The sequence below is a fragment of the Ambystoma mexicanum genome, chromosome 2p (assembly GCF_040938575.1).
Source record: "Ambystoma mexicanum isolate Mex_15411 chromosome 2p, UKY_AmexF1_1, whole genome shotgun sequence".
Lineage (NCBI taxonomy): Eukaryota > Metazoa > Chordata > Amphibia > Caudata > Ambystomatidae > Ambystoma > Ambystoma mexicanum.
Window position 1 is genome coordinate 209,863,695 of NC_090923.1, and position 18,592 is coordinate 209,882,286.

The window sequence follows — 18,592 nt, forward strand, 5'->3', positions numbered from 1 at the left end:
CTAGAGAATGGGCATACTACTACAATCATATACCTATTTCCTTGACATACGTTGATCATATCAACGTAGTCAATATGGATGTGCAGGAAGGGTCCCTCTGGCCGGGGTATAGTACCTTTTATCACTTTCAGCGTGTGACCGGCCGTAAACTGCTGACATCTGAAACAATTGCTGATAAAATTTGTCACATGGGAATTTAACTCGGGAAAGAACCAATCTTCCCTAATTCGTGCTGCAATAACTTCCTTGCCTGTGTGGCCTGGGTGGTGGAGTTGGCTCAGGGTGGTGTTCAATAGTGCCAATGGCATTACCATCTGTCCAGTGTTACCCTGGCGTCATAGTGCGTCAGTTGGCAACATTGTACATCCTCTTTTTACCCATATTTCTTTTTCTGCCATTGGTGCAGCCGCTTGTAACTCCATTATCTGTGTGGCTGGGAGATGGGTGTACCCTTCTCTTATCAACATCCCTTTAGCTATCCCCCTCCCCCTCCCTCTCTCTGACTCTGGGTGGTTCCATATCTCACCAAAATATGCGGCATACTTCGCATGTGCATCTGCTGCTGCATTTCCTTTTGAGATATGATCTTCTCCGTTAGTGTGTGCGAGACATTTGACCAAAGCTAGTTCTTGGGGATCATTTATTACTTCAATTAACTCAGCTAACAAGAGAGCATGTTGCACTGGGCTCTCCTAAACCCTCTTCTCCTCCATTTGGACAATCCTGAGTGGACAGTAGACGTGACATATGCGCTGTCACAATATATAGTCACTCTTTTGTCAAAGCTTTCCTTCAACGCCAAGATCAGTGCAACCAATTCTGCTGCTTGAGCAGAGTAATGTTGTGGTAATTGTACGCATTTCACCGCCACACACACCAATTCCTCTGTCATTTTTACCACTGCTGCCCCAGTTCTCCTTATCCCATCACTTTGGTCTATTGTTGATGACCCATCAATGAACAAGAGCTCTCCTCCATTTAGCGCGTCCTCTTCAACTTTTCTAGTACATGAGTACATTTCGGTAGTCTGCGTACAATCATGTGCATAGTCGCCTTCCTCAATTACTTCCGCTATAAACCTTGCAGGATTAACTGTGCTGCATCTAACAATTGATAATTCTGGTCTAGATAAGATGATCTCATAACCTGACGCCCTCTGCGTGGTTAGTGTGGACTTAGGCTTGTTCAATATTGCAAATAGTGCATGCTCCACAAATAGTGTGGTTGGGCACCCCATCGTAATTGATGATGCTTTCTCTACCGCGAAGGCAGCTGCGGCGAGGCCTTGTTCGCAAGGGAAATGTCCTAACATTACAGGATCCAAGTGACCGCTGTAAAATGCTACTGGTTTGTAGCCCATGCTTGTTTTTTGAGCCAACACTGCTTTCATTACTGCTGAGTCGCAATGTGAAAATATAAAGAATTGTCGTTCATAATCTGGGGTGGCCAGTACCGGAGCAGTTGATATTGCATCTTTCAGTTCCTCAAAGGCCTCTTTCATTTCCATTGTCCACCCCAATTTTTTCTCCCCTTTGTTAGCTTCTTTTAATGCCTCAAGTAGGGGTCCTATTTATGAGCTGTAATCAAATACCCATGCTCTACAGTAGTTGCACAGTCCCAGGAACTGCTGCAGTTCCCTCACTGTTTATGGCAACAGCGTTTTTGATATGGCCTGTGCTCTTTGTGGTGCAATCTTTCTTCCGTATTGGGATATGAGCTGACCAATGTATAGTACCTGTTCCTGACAGTACTGTAACTTTTCTTTGTCTACCGTGTAACCCTTTTCAGCCAATATTGTCAGCATCTTCAATGAGTCCTCTCTGCATTGTTTTTCGCTTGTGCTGCAAATTATTATATCGTCAACATACTGCAACACTGTGCTTTCCAATTCAATGTTTCCCAAGTACATTTGTATTACTCTGTGGAAAATTGAGGGCGACTCGCAGTACCCTTGTGGCAATCTGGTGTGTTTCCATTTTGTGTTTCTGTACGTGAAGCTTGTTAGATCTTGTGAGTCTGGATGCAGGGGTATTGAAAAAAAGGCATTTTTGAGGTCAATCACTGTGAATCGTGATGCCTCTGCTGGAGTGCCATACAATATTGTGGCCGGGTTTGCTGCTATGGGGTATTCTGCTTCCACTATGTTGTTCAAGGGCCTGAGGTCCTGGATGAAGCGCCAAGACCCTCCTTTAGCTTTGCGCACTGGATATACGGCTGTGTTACATGGTGATTCTGATGGTACCAATATGCCATTATTTATAAGGGCCGTTATTGTTTCATATATGCCCTCATCTGCCTCTTTTGATAGTGGGTATTGCTTCACTCTAGGGAGTATTGCACCTTTTTTCAATTTTATTCTTACTCCCCCTATACTCTTTATGCACCCCACGTCATAGGCACTAGTAGTCCATAATGATGTTGGGACTTTTGCCATATCCTCTTCAAAGAAGGGAACTGGGGTGGATGTTGGTGCTTCAAGTGCCATTGCAATTTTCTGTGCCACTTGTTTGTATGTCACTCTTAGCCATATGTCTACACTCATCATAAATACCATTTCACCTTCTTCCTTTTCTTCTGAAAAGAGCTCCTCGTCTGACACCTGGGTGAGCCTGCATCCCTCAGCTAGGGCTATCACTGCCCTCCATGCTCTTCCTTCCCTGTCTTGGGCATGTACTGCGATATAATCAGCAGTTGCTATAATGCTCTCCATGCTCACTGAAATCACCTTTCCTTCTGGTTCATTGGCTGGTGTTTCTGGTCTAAATAAATAGGCTGTTGGCCTCCTCCAGATCTTTCCTTCTATTCCTGGCATCCATGCGAATGCCATGTCTGTTCCGTACTGGAACAGTTCGCCAGCTACTGGCTCAGCCCTAATCACTGTCTGTCCACAGTATGCTTGCATAATTTGCCGTGCAGTGAGCATGTTTATTCCAGGAGTGGAGCAAATTATGCCGTCCTCCATAAAGGAGATCGTCATATTGAATCTGCTCATTATATCTCTCCCAAGTATGTTTACTGGTGAGTCCCTAGAATATAAAAGCGGGACGGACATGTCATAATCCCCTATCGATAAGGGAATGTTATCAGTAAAGGGAACCAACCCCCTAGCCCCAGAGAATCCTTGGGTGTTCATGGCCTCACCTGACATCTTAAATTTACCTTCCCTTATGCAAGACCGGGTCGCCCCGGTGTCAACAAGGAATGACAATTTTTTGTCACCTATCGTTACCTCTATGCGTGGTTCCTCCGCACTATTAGGTGTTACCGACGGTGTCCGGTCAATTGGTCGACAACAAACTGGTCGATTGCAATTTGGTCGACACCATTTGGTCGAATGCCAAATGGTCGAATTTCTTTTTTTTTTATATATATATATATATATGTGTTTTGTGGGTTTTCGTGTGGGGGGAAAAAAAAAAGAAAACAAGGGGGTTGGGGGGGGGACCCCCCCAAAAAAAACCAAAAAAGGGGTAAAAAAAAAAAAAAAAAAAATCGACCATTTGGCATTCGACCAAATGGTGTCGACCAATTGTCTGTCGACCAAATGTTTTCGACCAATTGACTGGTAACCGTTACCGACAGGATGGGACACACCAAGGCCGTCTGTGGGCTGTCCTATTGTGGGTATAATGATTGACCACTTCCTGTGTAAGGGTTGTGTCCTGTAGTTGTGTATTGGTAGATGTTATTTTATGGTGTTGAATTTGGGCAGGTTGCTGTATTTGCTGCACTTGATGTTGTTGTGTTATCGCTACCTGTTGTTGTGGTAGTGAATATGTCTGTGGCTGTTGTTGTGTCACTAGTTGTTGCTGCACATTTCCCGGTTGCAGTGCATGCTGTTGTTGGATGCCCTGCTGTTCCCTTTTAGGCCCTTGTTGTCCCTGTTCTCCCCATGCTGGTGTGCCTGGTCTCATTCAACATGTGCGTGACATGTGCCCTAGTAATCCAAAAATCCAACATACCGGTGGTTCCCTGTTCTGCCATGGAAAGCTCCCTGAATTGTCCTGGTATACTGGTTGCCCGGTGGGGTAGACATTTCTCAATCCTCCCCCTTGCTGTTGTGTGTTATAGCCGTATCCCCTCCCCCTGTTATAATTATAATATCCGGCTCCTGGCGTAGAGTATCCTCCTCCCGTGTTAGTTGTGTATGGTTGGGGTGGTGGCAGCTGTTGTGCTACAATCTGTGATGACTGTATTTGGGAGGGACCTTCTGCAGCCACTACTTGTGTGGGGTTTTGAGTCACTGTTGTAGGTGTAGTTATTAGTGCACCTTCCATCGTGTATTTAGTAAGTTTTTTCTGTACCAATTTAGCCTCTTCCGCTTTTCTATCCTCTTCCTTTTGTTTCATCTTTTCTTGCCATGTCCTACAATGATGTACTATCGTCAGTTGTATTTCTGGCCATGCTTTTGCTTCCATCCCCACTACCTTCTTCAGTTGTTTCTGAACTGCTTCTGGGAGCCCTTGTATTAGTATATGATAGAATATTGCTGGTGTTTTGTCCCATTGTTCTCTAGTTTCCATACGCCACTTCTCTTGAATTTCCTGGATATAATCAACAGGATCTTCGTTCTCACGCATCTTGCGTGATGTAATTGCTCCTATGTCTGATGTGTCTGGGTACTGTACCCTCAGCACTTGCCATAATGCACGTCTGCAGTTTGCGAATGGTGCCCCATCGTGTGATGTGTTTGTTATTGTGACCCCGGGGAAGCCTGCTCTCTTCCAGATGTCATCTGCTGCATCCTCCAATATTGATATTAGAAAGCCCTATACATCCCCCACTGCCAGTTTCTGTCCTGTGGTGTGTTTTTCCATTTCATATATCCATTTTCCCGCACCTCCACTTAATGATGGGAGCCTGCACTTTATATTTTCCTTGTCTGCCTGCTTCCAAGGGACGTATTGTGGTCTAACCCCTCCCCTCTCCAGAAGTGGCATTAAGTTGTGTCCTGTTTGACCCCCTGGGTTCCACAAAATCGAGTCCGTGTACCCCTCCTCTTCTTCCGTGTCTTCTACATCGTCAATTGCGTCCATATTTCCCCTGCTCGTAACTGTTTCTCCTCCATCTCTTCCCCTTCTTTTATCGTTTCCTTTATTTGATGTGGGTGTGTGTATTTGTTCTTCCTGCCTGCGTCCAGGGAGATCTCTAAGCCTGCCTGCGTAGGGTGTGATTACGTGAGGGGCGGGTACGGGTGTAGGTGGGCATGTTGCACGGGATGATGAGGGTGTAGCTGCACGTGTCTGCCTTCCCGCCATTCCTCGCTCTTCCCCCTCACTTCCCTCCAGTTCTTCCATTCTCCTGCAAGCCCATGGTGATTCTCTATTTGTCCGGGTGATGTATAATTTATCTAGGCTTTCCCTTTCACTATTTCTTCCTCCCTTCTCCATTCCTTCTTCTTCCTCACTACAAAAGCCATCCAGGAGTGACAATCCCCAATCTGTCTTTTTCCCCCCGATCGTTACTGTTTTTAAGTCTATTAGATCCGTTCCTCCCATTTCTTCTTTACTAATTGCTCCCCTTTGTGCTGATGTTGTTGCTACTTCTGTGTCTCTGCGTACATACCTCCTTACTTCACTTTCCCCTCTCCTATCTTCTCTTTCCCCTTCTTTCTTCTCTGCTATTTCTCTACCAATTTCCTCTCTTTTCTTTATTAATTCCTCCATTAGTTCACTACTCATCTTTTCCAATATCCTTTCTTCTTCTCTCTTCCTTTCCCATCTCGCTCTTTCCCGCTCTAATATACTCTCTATCATCCTCCCTTCTTCGTATTTCTTTGTCGTTTCTGATAGTAATCTCCTCTTCCACATTTCCATTTCTTTTTCTTTCTCTTCTTCCTCTCTTTTCTATTCACGCAGTGCTGCTCTCGATACCCTTTCTGCTACTGCCTTTTCCCTTTCGGCTTCTCTTTTTTGCTCCTCAGTGCGTTCCCTCATTTTTTCCAACTCATTCTTACTTTCTTTCCTTTCCCGTGCTCTCTCTCTTTCCTCTCTCTCAAGCTGCTTGATCAGTTTATTCTGCTCATCCCTTAATTCTGCTAATCGTTCCTCCAAAATCTCTTCCTTTTGTCGTAACAGCTCTTCCTCCTTTCTTTTCCCCTCTTCCCCTTTTATTTCACTCTTTCTGGTATTATCCTTGTCCATTTTCCTTACTACCTCCTTCTCTTCTCCTGTTAATGAACCTCGTAATTTCAATAATACCTCCGCAGCTACCCACTCATCATGTCCTATTCCCGCGATCTGTCCTCCCCTCCCCTGCGGGCATCTTCGTATGAGCTGATCCCGTCGTACTATTCTGCTCCCTTCCCGTGTGGCCACCTGTAGCTGTATATGGTGGCGGGCTGTATGCCGGGTTCGAGTACCCCTCAGCCGCCCTTAATTGTTCTCTTACTATTTCTCGTAGTTCTGTTAAAGGATATAACCCCCCTTCCTCCATTTTCACTACCTTCGCTAGGGGCATATCGTCGCTCTGTTCCTTTTTTATTTCCTTTTCGTTTAGGTTGTTACTCTTTTCTCCTCCCTCTTGTCCGTTCCCCGTGTTCTGTGTGCCTTCACTCTCTTTTTCCCCATTCTCTCCTTCCTCCTTAATCTTCTTTTCTTCCGTTGTTTCCCCCATAGTGAACATTCCGTTTGGTCCTGGTCGGGACCCTTGGAACATCCTCCATAAGTTAAACACCTCCACGTGGTGTGTCAACTTCTTCCCCTTGTATGTGTTATGCAGATGGGTTAATAGTGAATGTTGGGTATATGGATCGAAACTGCCATTAGGCGGCCATGGTGTTGTCATTTTGTTGTCCGTCCCCTGTGTCCATTCTATGCTGTATTTGATCATTTTCTCCCTATGGTGTGACAGTGTTTTACATATATGCTGTAGCAGGGTAGTGAGGGTGTTCCCCAACCCTCCCGATCCTGTCCCGTATGACATGGTAGCACTTCACTTTTTATCCTACCCCTATTTGGTAGCGGTTATCTTGCTAACAGTGTACGCTATACAATCTCAGATCCTTACCTGGCCCCGTAATTTTGGGGACTTGCGATTGTCCGCTAAGGAAAAATATTAAAATATAGCATTTGCATTTGTATATTCTTTTCTTTCTTTTCTTCCTTTACCGAACACCTTTACGGCCCCCTACGGCCGAGGTGCACGTAGCCCCCTGCGGCTGCGTGCCCTGTGCGACGTTCTTATACAGCCGTCCCACTTTTGTTTTACCCCTCCTCCTCCTTCTTCACTTGTCGTGGCCGGCGTTCTCCGTGCACAGCCACGTCCCCCTTTTCACCTTGCCCCGATCTACTTGTTACCGTTTATCTCCGTCTCCACTCCCTTACCATTATTCTCTTCCCCACCACTCTCCGAAAAGTGCCTTGTGTTCGAGATATCCTATGAAAGCCCTACTGGTGACGTCACCGATCTCTTCCACAACTACTGGTAAGTTCTTTACATGTTTTTAAAAGTTCAAAATACGCTTGCAATCTACCCCCGTTAACCCCACAGCTGTCCTCTTGTCACGCCTAGAACAAGGTAATCAACAATATAACCAGACTGCGCACGCTGCGTCGCCTCGCGTGGATACGCCCCTCGACAGGAGGGCTTAACCAGCCAATTATCTTCCGTATTAGGCAACCAGTTAGCTACCGCCTACAGGGAAACGGCATCTATCTATCGAGTTTTCTGCTCGATCAATAGGGATCCTCATCTACTCATTGATCAATAATAACCAAATCGTAGGAAACCGCACACACACACCCTTACAGGTGGTTGCGACCTAGGCCAATCAGTGTCTACGAGCGGCCGCACGTGATGTTTTCGTGCTCCGCCCCCTCCTCTTCCGTAACGTAGCGGACTGCTCTCGCACTTGTCCAGCTACCATTCACTTCACCCTCAACACTAATTTATCAAACCTTCGCCGCGCACCTGTGTAACACCTCCCACCTCCCGTATTCTATTCCCTCCCCCTCCCTTACAATTTCACATTGCTTGTTGGGCGTGGCATACTCACCAAATTCTCCTGATGCGGGGCCGCTCGACTGCGTGCAGCCCTCCAAGCGGCTCGCCACCTCCCCTCGCCTGGACCACGTCTGGACACTCGCCAACCGCGGGCGGGATACTTCTCAACCGGCTCCCGAAGGCCAATATCCGGATTGCGCTGTCCGGTCTTCTCGCAGTTCCGCAATGGTCCTGTAGTCCTAAAAAAAAAGGGGGCAGCGGCAGAGGGGGCCGCGCCGCCGGGCCTCCTCGCAACGAGAGCACTTGTAAAAATGAAATAAAAGCAGATTTTAAACAGATCTCAGCAGTGCCTCCAACTTGTCGGGGGGGGAAATTCTGCCGGGTCTGCTGGGCTGTCCGCGGACCCCCTGGCAGGGAGGCCCCAACTCCTCCCGTGTATCCCAAAAATGAGTATGAGGCACACGCAAGAAGCAAGGTGGTTCTGCTGTTTATTAAACAACGGCAGGGATGGGTCAAGGATCGTACACGTCCGTCCTGACTCTCTCTCAAAATTCGTGGGGCTCTCAGGCCCTTTTTACCTCAGTATGACGCGCTACTTGCGTCACCTGGGAAAGTTAGCAAAAAAACCTATTGTCACTCTGGATTGGTTCCTCGAGTGGTAGGGTTAGTATAGCATACGTATAGAGAACGCTGTTAGTGGTTAAGGGTCAGTCAGGTGGTATACTTGGGTTGTCCCTTCTATTAGATACATGAAAATTGTTACATGAAGACCCCTGATGATTGGCTAATGTTAATGGCGTCAGTGATAAGTGCCCCATGTTCTGATTGGTCCAGTCGCGAGCCACCCAGCTTGGGACCATCGTTGTTCCCAGCTCGCGGTGCACCTGCCAGTTGCAACAATGTATAACTATGTGTTTGTGCAGACAATGCGTGGATTTGTTCATAAGCTTGAGAGCAGACTACTCCCACCGCCGCAGATGTCCATTGAGTCGCTTCATTGTTGCTGCCTGTGTCTCAAAACGTGGGACCCAGGCGCCTCCTCCCTCCTGGGCCTGGCACCCTGTCAGGTTCGGCTTGGTCACGTGAGGAGAGACCGTGGTTGAGGCAGAATTCTGCACATTTAATGTTGCATTTTCCACTGTGTGTCTGGCTTAGTTTGCAGGTGTGACCTTGGCTTCGGCTTGTGGTATGCGAGTTTCCAACATTGCTCCCTTGGCTGTCTGTTCTCGCCGGGCTCATTCTGCAGGGTCAGCAATTGTACTCTTGCTCGTTCAATGTTCATGGAGGCTCTTGCTTGCGGCCTACTTGGGCCTGGTGTATAGGTGGGGATGTTTGATGCACGGCACTTTGAGTTATGGTATCATATTGCTTTATCCCCAGTATCATGTCTTCGTTATATTTCTCATTGCAATGCATGGGTTAGGAGAAGCGTCAGCAAGCATTTTAGATGAGTTTGTTGTGCGTCTTGCGTTTCTGCATTTTGAAAAACCTATGTGAAAAATAATAAAGATGCGCGTCAGTGGGTGTATCCGTCACCTATGTCATAGCACTGAATATGTTCTTCGTGTGGATTGGTGTGGGAGTGTCCAGTGTGCCTGTTTGCACGGATGTTCTGACCGTTGGCTAGGTCGTCATGGCATCTCTAACGATGTGCTTATTTACTGTTGAATGGTTCAGTCGAGTTCATCCATGCCGCAATTGTCGGCTTGGGCAGGGCTGGCTGGTGGGCAGACTGGTGGGCACATCTGTATGTTCCTGTACCAGGGTATTTGGTCGTCTGGTAGATAGGCAAACTCCTCTCGTGGCGGGTGTCTTGGCCGCGATCCTCTAGGCCAGGGGCGTGAGGGGATTGGTGGGATTCTTTTGTCCCATTCTCCCACTTCAATAGATAATTCTGGATCTCCCCTGGCCCTCCTCCTTTATCAATCACACCAACTTCTGCTACACCTGCACGCTCCCAGTAACCCAACTAGATGCATCACATAAGCGCAGCACTCGGTTGCCTCCGAGCGACGATTGCACTTTGAAAATCCCATTCATGCATTCAAATAGATGCATAAATATGCTTGACCCCATGTATGTAGATAACAAATCTCTAGGTAACCCCGACATTAATTGGAAGATCCATACATTGCAAAAAAACCTGTCAGAAGACATTACATCACACATTCAAACACACAAATGTAGACTACACCCTATCTTTCAAACTGAAAAAGGAACTCAGTTAGATAACTTGTGTATGGTGGTACATTGCCACTGATCAATTTGTGATTTCATGGGGGCAATATCTTTACTATTGCATCATTGTTATACTTGAATGCCCCTTGTTTTCTGAAGCAGTGTTAGAAACAGAAAGTAACTGATTAATTCTTAGGACGATATCAGCCAATCAAAGGGTATGTTTCTGCACTGAGAACCACAGAGGCAGAATCCACTGATTGCACTATCAAAGCCTTATTCTTCCCATCATACACATGATGGAGGAGGTCTCACTGAAGAGACAAATGAATAGCCTGGCCCTTGTGTTTTAGACTTGGAAGAAGCAAGCATTCCTGCCAACACCTATATTCTCATGAGAGTGAAGAGGCAACTGCTATTCCTCTCATCGATTTCAGGCAGAAACGTAACTGGTATGGGACGATCATCCAACGCACAAAGAAAAAAAGAAACTAGAGAATGTGGAATCATTTTCCAGCCATCCATAGAATCGTACTAAATAATTAGAAGCTCTAATTAATCAGACATCACTGTTACTTAGAGGAGACAGGCATGTCAAAACACAGCACAAGTCAGAAAATTGACTCCATTTGGTATAAGTATTTTTTTTATACACACCAGAAGCAAGTAACAGTAAACCCAACAAATAGAATACACTGATAACTTAATCTGTACAATTAGTGCAGGTGTTCAAATATACAAGCAGGACACGTGTCCACCTGGCGATCTAAAGAAAAGATATAATCCCTGTTTAAACAAATTAAAATTAGCCATATGCATCTAGGAATGAACCTCATATGTCCGTGAACTTATCAATGTCTCCAGATTGCTTGAAGATGGCCCTCGCATTCAACAACTCGTCCACCCAGTCATCAATACAGAAGGAAATGGTTGACTTCCATGCCCTCAATATCATCATTTTAGCAATCATACAGCCCTGGAGCAGCCACATTTCTTTTTACAAATTGGTATTTCTTCAAATGAGACACATCCCCAAAAATCAAGACTGAAGCTTTCATCGTAATACTGCAGTCCAAAACCAGGCCCAACCTCTCACAGACCCCCTCCCAGAAGTCGCTTGTCCTCTTGCAGGATGAAAGTAAATGACTCAGTGAGTCCGTAGCCGGTTTGAACTTCCAACATTGTTCACCTTCTAAAAGACGTCTCTTAACCATATGTTCTGGAGTCCAGTATGTCCTGAAGAGGATTTTTGTTTGAGATGCCCTTAGACCCTAGTCCATGCTGACCAAATAGACATTGTTATGGCATCTCTGCCAGCAGCCAGGGTCAACTAACTCACCTAAATCATCAGCCCATACATTATAAAACTTAGAATATTTATATTTGGTTATTTATGACTTGCTTAATATCCAGAAGATTCTCAGCGTGGACCCGGGGATCAAACCTGTGTGGCTCTTCATCTAATGCTTCCAATGCGAGAGCGTTGCCCCTGAGATATCCTCACAAAACATTAGCAAGCCGAGGATACCCCTATATGGCTAAACAGCAAAACTCCATACATAGTCGCAGCCGGATGGATCACAAAGACCAGGCAACACTTTGCAATGGCAATGGTTGCCCAAGACCAATTTTGGTAGCAATAATGTCCCTTAATTGTCTGCACTCTGCATCAGTGCAATCACTCAATTCAAAATCATGGCTGAGAAATGTGAAGGGGATCCATGCACCATTGTCAAACAAATCCCTGATGTATCTAAAACCGCCCATGAACAAGAAAGGCCATGAGATTACTTTCCGTCTTGGAACAGGTACGGATCACATCCTAGTCGTTTGGATATGCAGCAACTACATTCATGCAGAAAGGCTGTCAGGGGATTCAACAAGTCAGATGGTCTCCTAACCGGTGTCAACAAGGCCTTGGGCTCCAAGTGAGATACACTAATAGCTTCCACACAGCATCATCCAAATGATCATGGTCAATTCTTGGCACCCGACACAGATGCCTGACGGTGAATGCACAATGATAGTCGAAGAAGTTTGGCAGATTCATACCTCACTGCTTCTGTGCAAGTTGCATCCTCCATAGGGCTAACATGGGTGGCTTGCCATCCCACAAGAGCTTCTGCATAACAGCATCCTGCTCTTTGAATACACTTCTAGGCATTTTGATTGGAAGCACTGATTGGATATTTCTTGGCACCATGTTCATTTTGATGCAGTTGATTTTGCCATACAGGGTAAGTTTTGGATGCGACCACCTATCGGCATCAGTCTTCGGTTCGGGTATTAAAAGTGACAACTCATCTTTGGCAAACTCTCCACCTCCAGGCCAATGAGATTCCCAAATACTTCATCTTCTCTGGACACCACCTAAATTCAAATTGGTCAAACAAGTCTTTCAAGCATGTGCCAGTGATGGGAAGTATCTCTGATTTGTTCCAATTCACCTTATAGCCAGACACCTCAGAGAAGCACTGAATATCATACATCAGATGTGGAATACTAGATTCTGGAACACACATGACCACTAGCAAGTCATCCGCATAAAGCCAAATCTTGTTTGCACTTACACCTTTCGAATGGAAAGGTGTATGTGGTCCCTTCGAAACAGGTTTCCCCTTGCTCATCCAGAACCATAAAGGAGAACATTGGATCTCTTGCCCCTGCACTCGCTGATCTCTGTAACTACTCCTTTGCTTCTGGTTCTATTCCCTCTTCCCTCAAGCACTCCCCTTTGTGTCCGATCCTTAGAAAACCATCAGCACACCATACCTGTCCAGCTAACTACCACCCCCACTCCATCACCCCCTTCCTGGGGAAACTGCTGGAGAAGTTGGCCTTCTCCCAACTCAACTCCCACACTGACCTTGTTGATGGTCTTGACGCTCATCAATCTGGATTCCAAGCATCCAGAGGCACGGAAACTGCTCTTCTGAACACCCGTGAAGAACTGCTTGCATCCCTTGATTTCTACATGCCAGCTGTCCTCATCCTGCTCTCCTCTGCATTTGAACTGGTCAACTACCCCGTCCTTATACAAAGGCTCCACGACACCTTTGGTATCTCGGAGAGGGCACTGGATTGTCTGACCTTCCTAACTGACTGCTCCTCCCAAGTCATCCTGGGCACCATCTTCTCTCCTACTTCCTTCTCCACCATTGGTGTTCCCTGGGGCTCTATCCTCTCACCTTGGCTCTTTCACATCTACTTTACTCATCTGGTACTCCTCATCTCCTCCTTCTCCTCCAATGTCCAGTGTTATGCTGACAACACACAACTATTTTTCAAACTTCCTGCAGACCCTCTTGCACCTGCCATCATCCCTGACTGACCTTATGCCATCCAGGCCTGGTGCACTTCCAATGATCTCTGCCTCAATGCCAGCAAAATTGAGATCCTTCTCATTGGGACCCCTGCTCCAGCCTTCTTCTCTTCACTCTGGCCTTCCTCATGGGCTCTCCCCATGCTCCCTCTTCTGAAGCCAGAAACCTTGGAGTCATCATTGACTCCTCTCTCTCCTTCCTCCCTCACACCCAGCACATTGCCAAGAAGTCAAACTTTCAGGCCAAGAAGTCACACTTTCAGCTCTTCCTCCTCAAAGGAATGCCACCTTTGCTCACCTTCCCACAGAAGCTCAATGTTACCCAAGCCCTGGTTTTCTCTAGGCATGACTATTGCAATAGACTCCTCCTGAATCTACCCTCTTAAACTGTCCAACCCCTCCAGCTAATCCAGAATAAGGCAGCAAGACATATCCTTGGCCTCAAGCCCAGGGAACTCATCTCTCCTGCCCTAAAAAGTTTTCACTGCCTCCCGGCTGCTTCATGGATTGAATTCAAATCCCTCTGTATCATCTGAAAGACTGTCTGGGAACGAGGACCTCACTGTTTGCAATTCTATCTTTCTAAATGTTCCCCCGTTAGACCTCTTCTCTCCTCATGCACCAACTCTTTGTGTGTAAATCATTTAGTTAAATAGAGGGCAGGAGGCTGATCACTTTCCTCAGCAGACTCCCTTCTTTGGAACAGCCTTCCCCTCCCTCTTCGTCTTGAGCAGGACTTTCTTAAATTCCTGAAGCTCCTCAAGACTTTCCTCTTCACCTCCCCCCTCTCTCCTCTGCTCATCTCACAGTTGCATGTTTGCTGTTCTGGGCCATTTTTCATCCTTGGAGCCCTGATCTCCAACACCAAATCATCCCCATCTTCTGTCTAGCCTCAGCACTTGTCTCAGCTCACCCTCCACCCTGGAGGCTTGCACTTACCTTCATTGTACATACATGTTGCTCACCCATGAGCACTCCAGAACCTATCCCTTTCCCACTCCCTTCTGTAATTGCACATTCTGAACACCCACATAGCATAGTAGGTTTGTCCCCCACACTGTATTTAATGTTTGTTATGTTTTGCATTGTTTCTCATCCTCTGTGGACTCCCCGTTGCCCTGTGGGAGCTTTGAAACAGTATTTACTTCATGCATGAGTGCCTAACAAGCAAACCATAAATACATACATGAATGGCATGAATATCATCATCAGACCGCAGAATCACTGCTAACGGCTCCATTACCAGAATAAACAGTAATGGTGAGAAGCCGACATTCTTGTACAGTCCCCCTTTTTTAGCAGGAAGGGGTCCAAAATAATGCCATTAGTGAGCACACGGCAGTAGAGTTCGCATATAGAAACCTTATCCACTGCCTGAAATTCTGTCTGAATCCCATTGTCATCAAACACTTCAAGAGGTAGGTCCACTCAATCCTATCAAAAGCCTTCTCTGCATCAAGAGAGACTACTGCAGCTGGTTCCACCTGACTTCCTTGGTCAATTGCTTGGAGCAGTCATCTCATATTATCCGCAACAGATCTTCCCATCACAAAGCCCACTTGGTTTTCTTGCACACGTGATGGCATGGCTGGCTCCAATCTTTTTGCTAACATTGTGACCAAAGCTTACAATCTGTGTTGAACAAACAAATTGGTATGTAGCTTGCACATTTTGTTGAAGATCTGTCTTCCTCCAAATAGAACAGTTACCAAGGCATGCTCCATGGTATCTGGTAACGACCCAGTTTCAAATGAAGAGGCAAATACCATTGCAGAGCATCTGGAGGGAGAAATCTAGTAAGATCTGATCAAACTCATCTGACAGAACACCAGTACGTGGTGCTTGCATTCTTGGGGCATCAAAATCCATGGCATACATCCTCTAATATTATTGCGAACTACAAAGAGGCAGCTTAGTCATTCGTCAAATAAGGAACTCTAACATGATTTAGAAAGGACCTTAACGAGTTGTGTTCACAACTTGATTCAGATTCACTGAGTTGCTCATAAAACCCTGTTAATACTTAATGTATGTTCTTTTGACACATCACAAGGTTTCCAGACGCACTCGTCACTGCTGTGAAGTTCTGTTCACTTTCTGCTGCCTTCAGCCTATACAAAAGCAGTCTTCTTGCCTTCTTGCCATTCTCAAAATAGTTACTTTTACTCTGGAACAATGCATAGTCTATCTTATCAGAAATAATCTTGTTCAGTTAATCTTCTTCCTGAGTTCATTTCTCACGTCTTGGTTGTGACTATTAGCATAGTGTTTCTCAAAAGTGTTGGGCTCTATAGACAGTCACTTCAGCTACCTCTCCTTCTCTTTCCTATAACATCCTTTTTTGGACATCAAAATTCCTTGCAAACAGCACTTCACTGCCTCTCAGACAGATGAAACAATGACTTCATCAGTACTATTAATTGCAATACAGATTTCAACTTCACACACAATCTCATCTTTAAAGCGGTTGTTTGTATCACTGCCATGTTCATTCTCCACCTGAAGTACTTAGTCTGCGTGTGTTGCAAAGAGAGGCACAATTAAACTGGTGCATGATCTGTGACCCCAATGATTCCAGTGTTTGCTTCATAGCAGCTAGGCGTCACGCGCCCTGAGGTCAGAAAGAAATCAATACGTGAGTAGACATCATGACATGCAGAGTGAAAACTGTAATCTCGCTCAGATGGATGTTTAGACACTAAATATCAGCCAAGAGCAATTCATCTACTAAGATCTTAAGCAACCTCCTACTCCTTTTGGGTATCCTTGATCTGTCCTCATTGGAGCAGTCAATCAATGGTTCCAAAACCATGTTAAAGTCCCCACTCAAGATAGCAGAATCAACATTTCTCTTTTGAGTAAAATGGGCAAGCTCGTGAAAAATATGGCAATCATCAGCATTGGGAGCTAATGCACTGCATAATAACACCACAGAATCCCGTATCTTGACAGTAACAGAAACAATTTTTCCATCTGTATCTGCATTGTTAGACAATACCTTGAATTGCAGATTTCTTTTTAGTAGTATCAAAACACCTCTTTTGTTAGATGTGAATGTCGAAACGTAAGTCTGACCCACCCGGCTCTGTCTAAGTTTACTTGCTTCATCATCAGTGAGGTGGGTTTCTCGAAGCATCACAAAATCACAGGACATAGATTTTAAGCAAGAAAACACCTTCACTCATGTCACAGCTTTGTTAAACCCATTCACATTCCATGAAACTAGTTTCAAATGAGCCACAGACCTGGTATTCATAGTGAATATTAAAATGAATGTGCTGGTAACACAAAAGAATTGCATAAAAAACAAACAAGAAATCCCAGCCCAAACAGGGCAAGAATAAACAGGACGATTCTGTTAGTGGTCACAAAAAGATGAACCACCAAGCAGCATCACACACAATGTCACAAAAAAGAAAATTTTACAAACATACCAAAGACCCATCCACCACCCACCTGGTGTATCAAACAGTAGGTGCTGAATGTTTCTAAAATGTTTCATACCATTTGCGTCCCAACGCAATGCCAGTCACTAGAAAACATCATATACCATGGATGAAAGACATGCAATGGTAAGGTAACATCCAGACTTGCCAGTGTTGAATACCTTAAACAGTCACCCTAACTCTTTAAAAATTAAAACCAACTCCCAAGAGGCTCATGTATATGCATAACAAGGCAACAGAGCCAAACAACTATGCTCAAAACCATGGACAAAAGAAATAAGTTCTCTGCATAATATGCCAAATCGTAAATCAAATATCCAGATCCTAAAACAAAGGCAGAAATAGAAAAGGCTACATGATATGATATGATATGATATGATATGATATGATTTGGGATGATTTGGCATTTATGAAACACCATTAAACAAGTGTTTCTAGGCGCGGCAAGACAAGAAGGGGGAAACAGAGGGAGAAAAAACATTGATCTTAATTGGCCTTGTGTCATTGAGATCATGCAAGCAGAGGGAACAGGAGTGGGAAAGTGCAAAATGGGGGCGGGGGGTTGGAGAAGTGCAGGTAATCAAAAAGTGCAGCCAGTGGGGTGGCTAGTGAAGGTAATTAATAGTGCAACCAACGGGTTCCTCATAAGTGCAGGGAGAGGGGACTGTAGGGTTACAGATACAGACCACAAGTGCACTGGACAGGCAGTGATCTGGGCCCAACTTCAGAGGGTGGCCAGGTGACCATTGCGTGTAACAGACAGGTCATCAGCAGGGGAGAGGCAGAGAGAAAGCGGAAGCAAAGAGGAAGGTCTTGCATAGCTTACGGAATCAGAGATGGTTCTGCTCAAGTTTAAGAGAGGCAGGGAGGCTGTTCTAGAGGGAGGCCACAGTCGAAGAAATAGATTTGCCTCCAACTCTCTTCTTGGAAAATCAACAGACCCTCAGAGGGTTGGAGGTGGATGTGTGGATATCTTGAGAAGGGGGATACTTAGGAAGAAAGAGTTGGAGGTAGTGCGTTCCCAGGCCCAGAAAGCCTTGTGAACATTGCAGAGGGTCTTGAATTTAATGCTTGCCGACACTGGTAGCCAATGAAGAGATTTCAGGGCTGGAGATATACACTCCCTGGGCTTGAGGTCAAGGACAAGTCTCACAGTCCTGTTGTGGATAAATTCTAGAAGACAGAGAGTAGAGGCAGGAAGATTTAGAAATAGGCTGTAAGAGTAGTCCAGCCTTGACAGGACCAGAGCTCTGGAGACAGTGAGCTGACAGTGAGCAAGTGAGGAAAGGAAGAATACCTCTGCGGAGGTGCAGCTGATAGTTTGACTTCTTAGAGATGTTGGAGATGTGTTGAGACAAGGAGAGGGTGGAGTTGAAGATGACCCCAAAGTTCTTAGCCACACAGGTAGGAGCAGAACAATGACCCAGAGTGGGCAGCAGGAGAGAGAGAGAGAGAGAGAGGAAAGGTGGGAGCTGGTGATCCAATGAAGAGCATCTCAGTCTTACTGGCATTAAGGCATAGATCATTGGCAGCACGCCACTCTGGATTGCAGAAAGACAGTCAAGAATGAGAGAAGGAGTAGATGCGTCTGAGCGGAGCCTGAAAAAGAGCTGGATGACATCTGCATAACACTAAAAGATGGAGAAAGAGCAGCCATGCAGTGGGCAAGAGGTTCCAGGTATTGGTTGTACAGCCAGGGAGA

General features: G+C 45.6%; 1 protein-coding gene across 1 annotated transcript in view; it reads right to left on the reverse strand.

Annotated features, from left to right (window-relative positions):
• The window catches only part of GRM7 (glutamate metabotropic receptor 7), a 2,427,639-nt gene that overhangs the window by 492,778 nt on the left and 1,916,269 nt on the right, over positions 1-18,592 (reverse strand). The window lies entirely within an intron of this gene.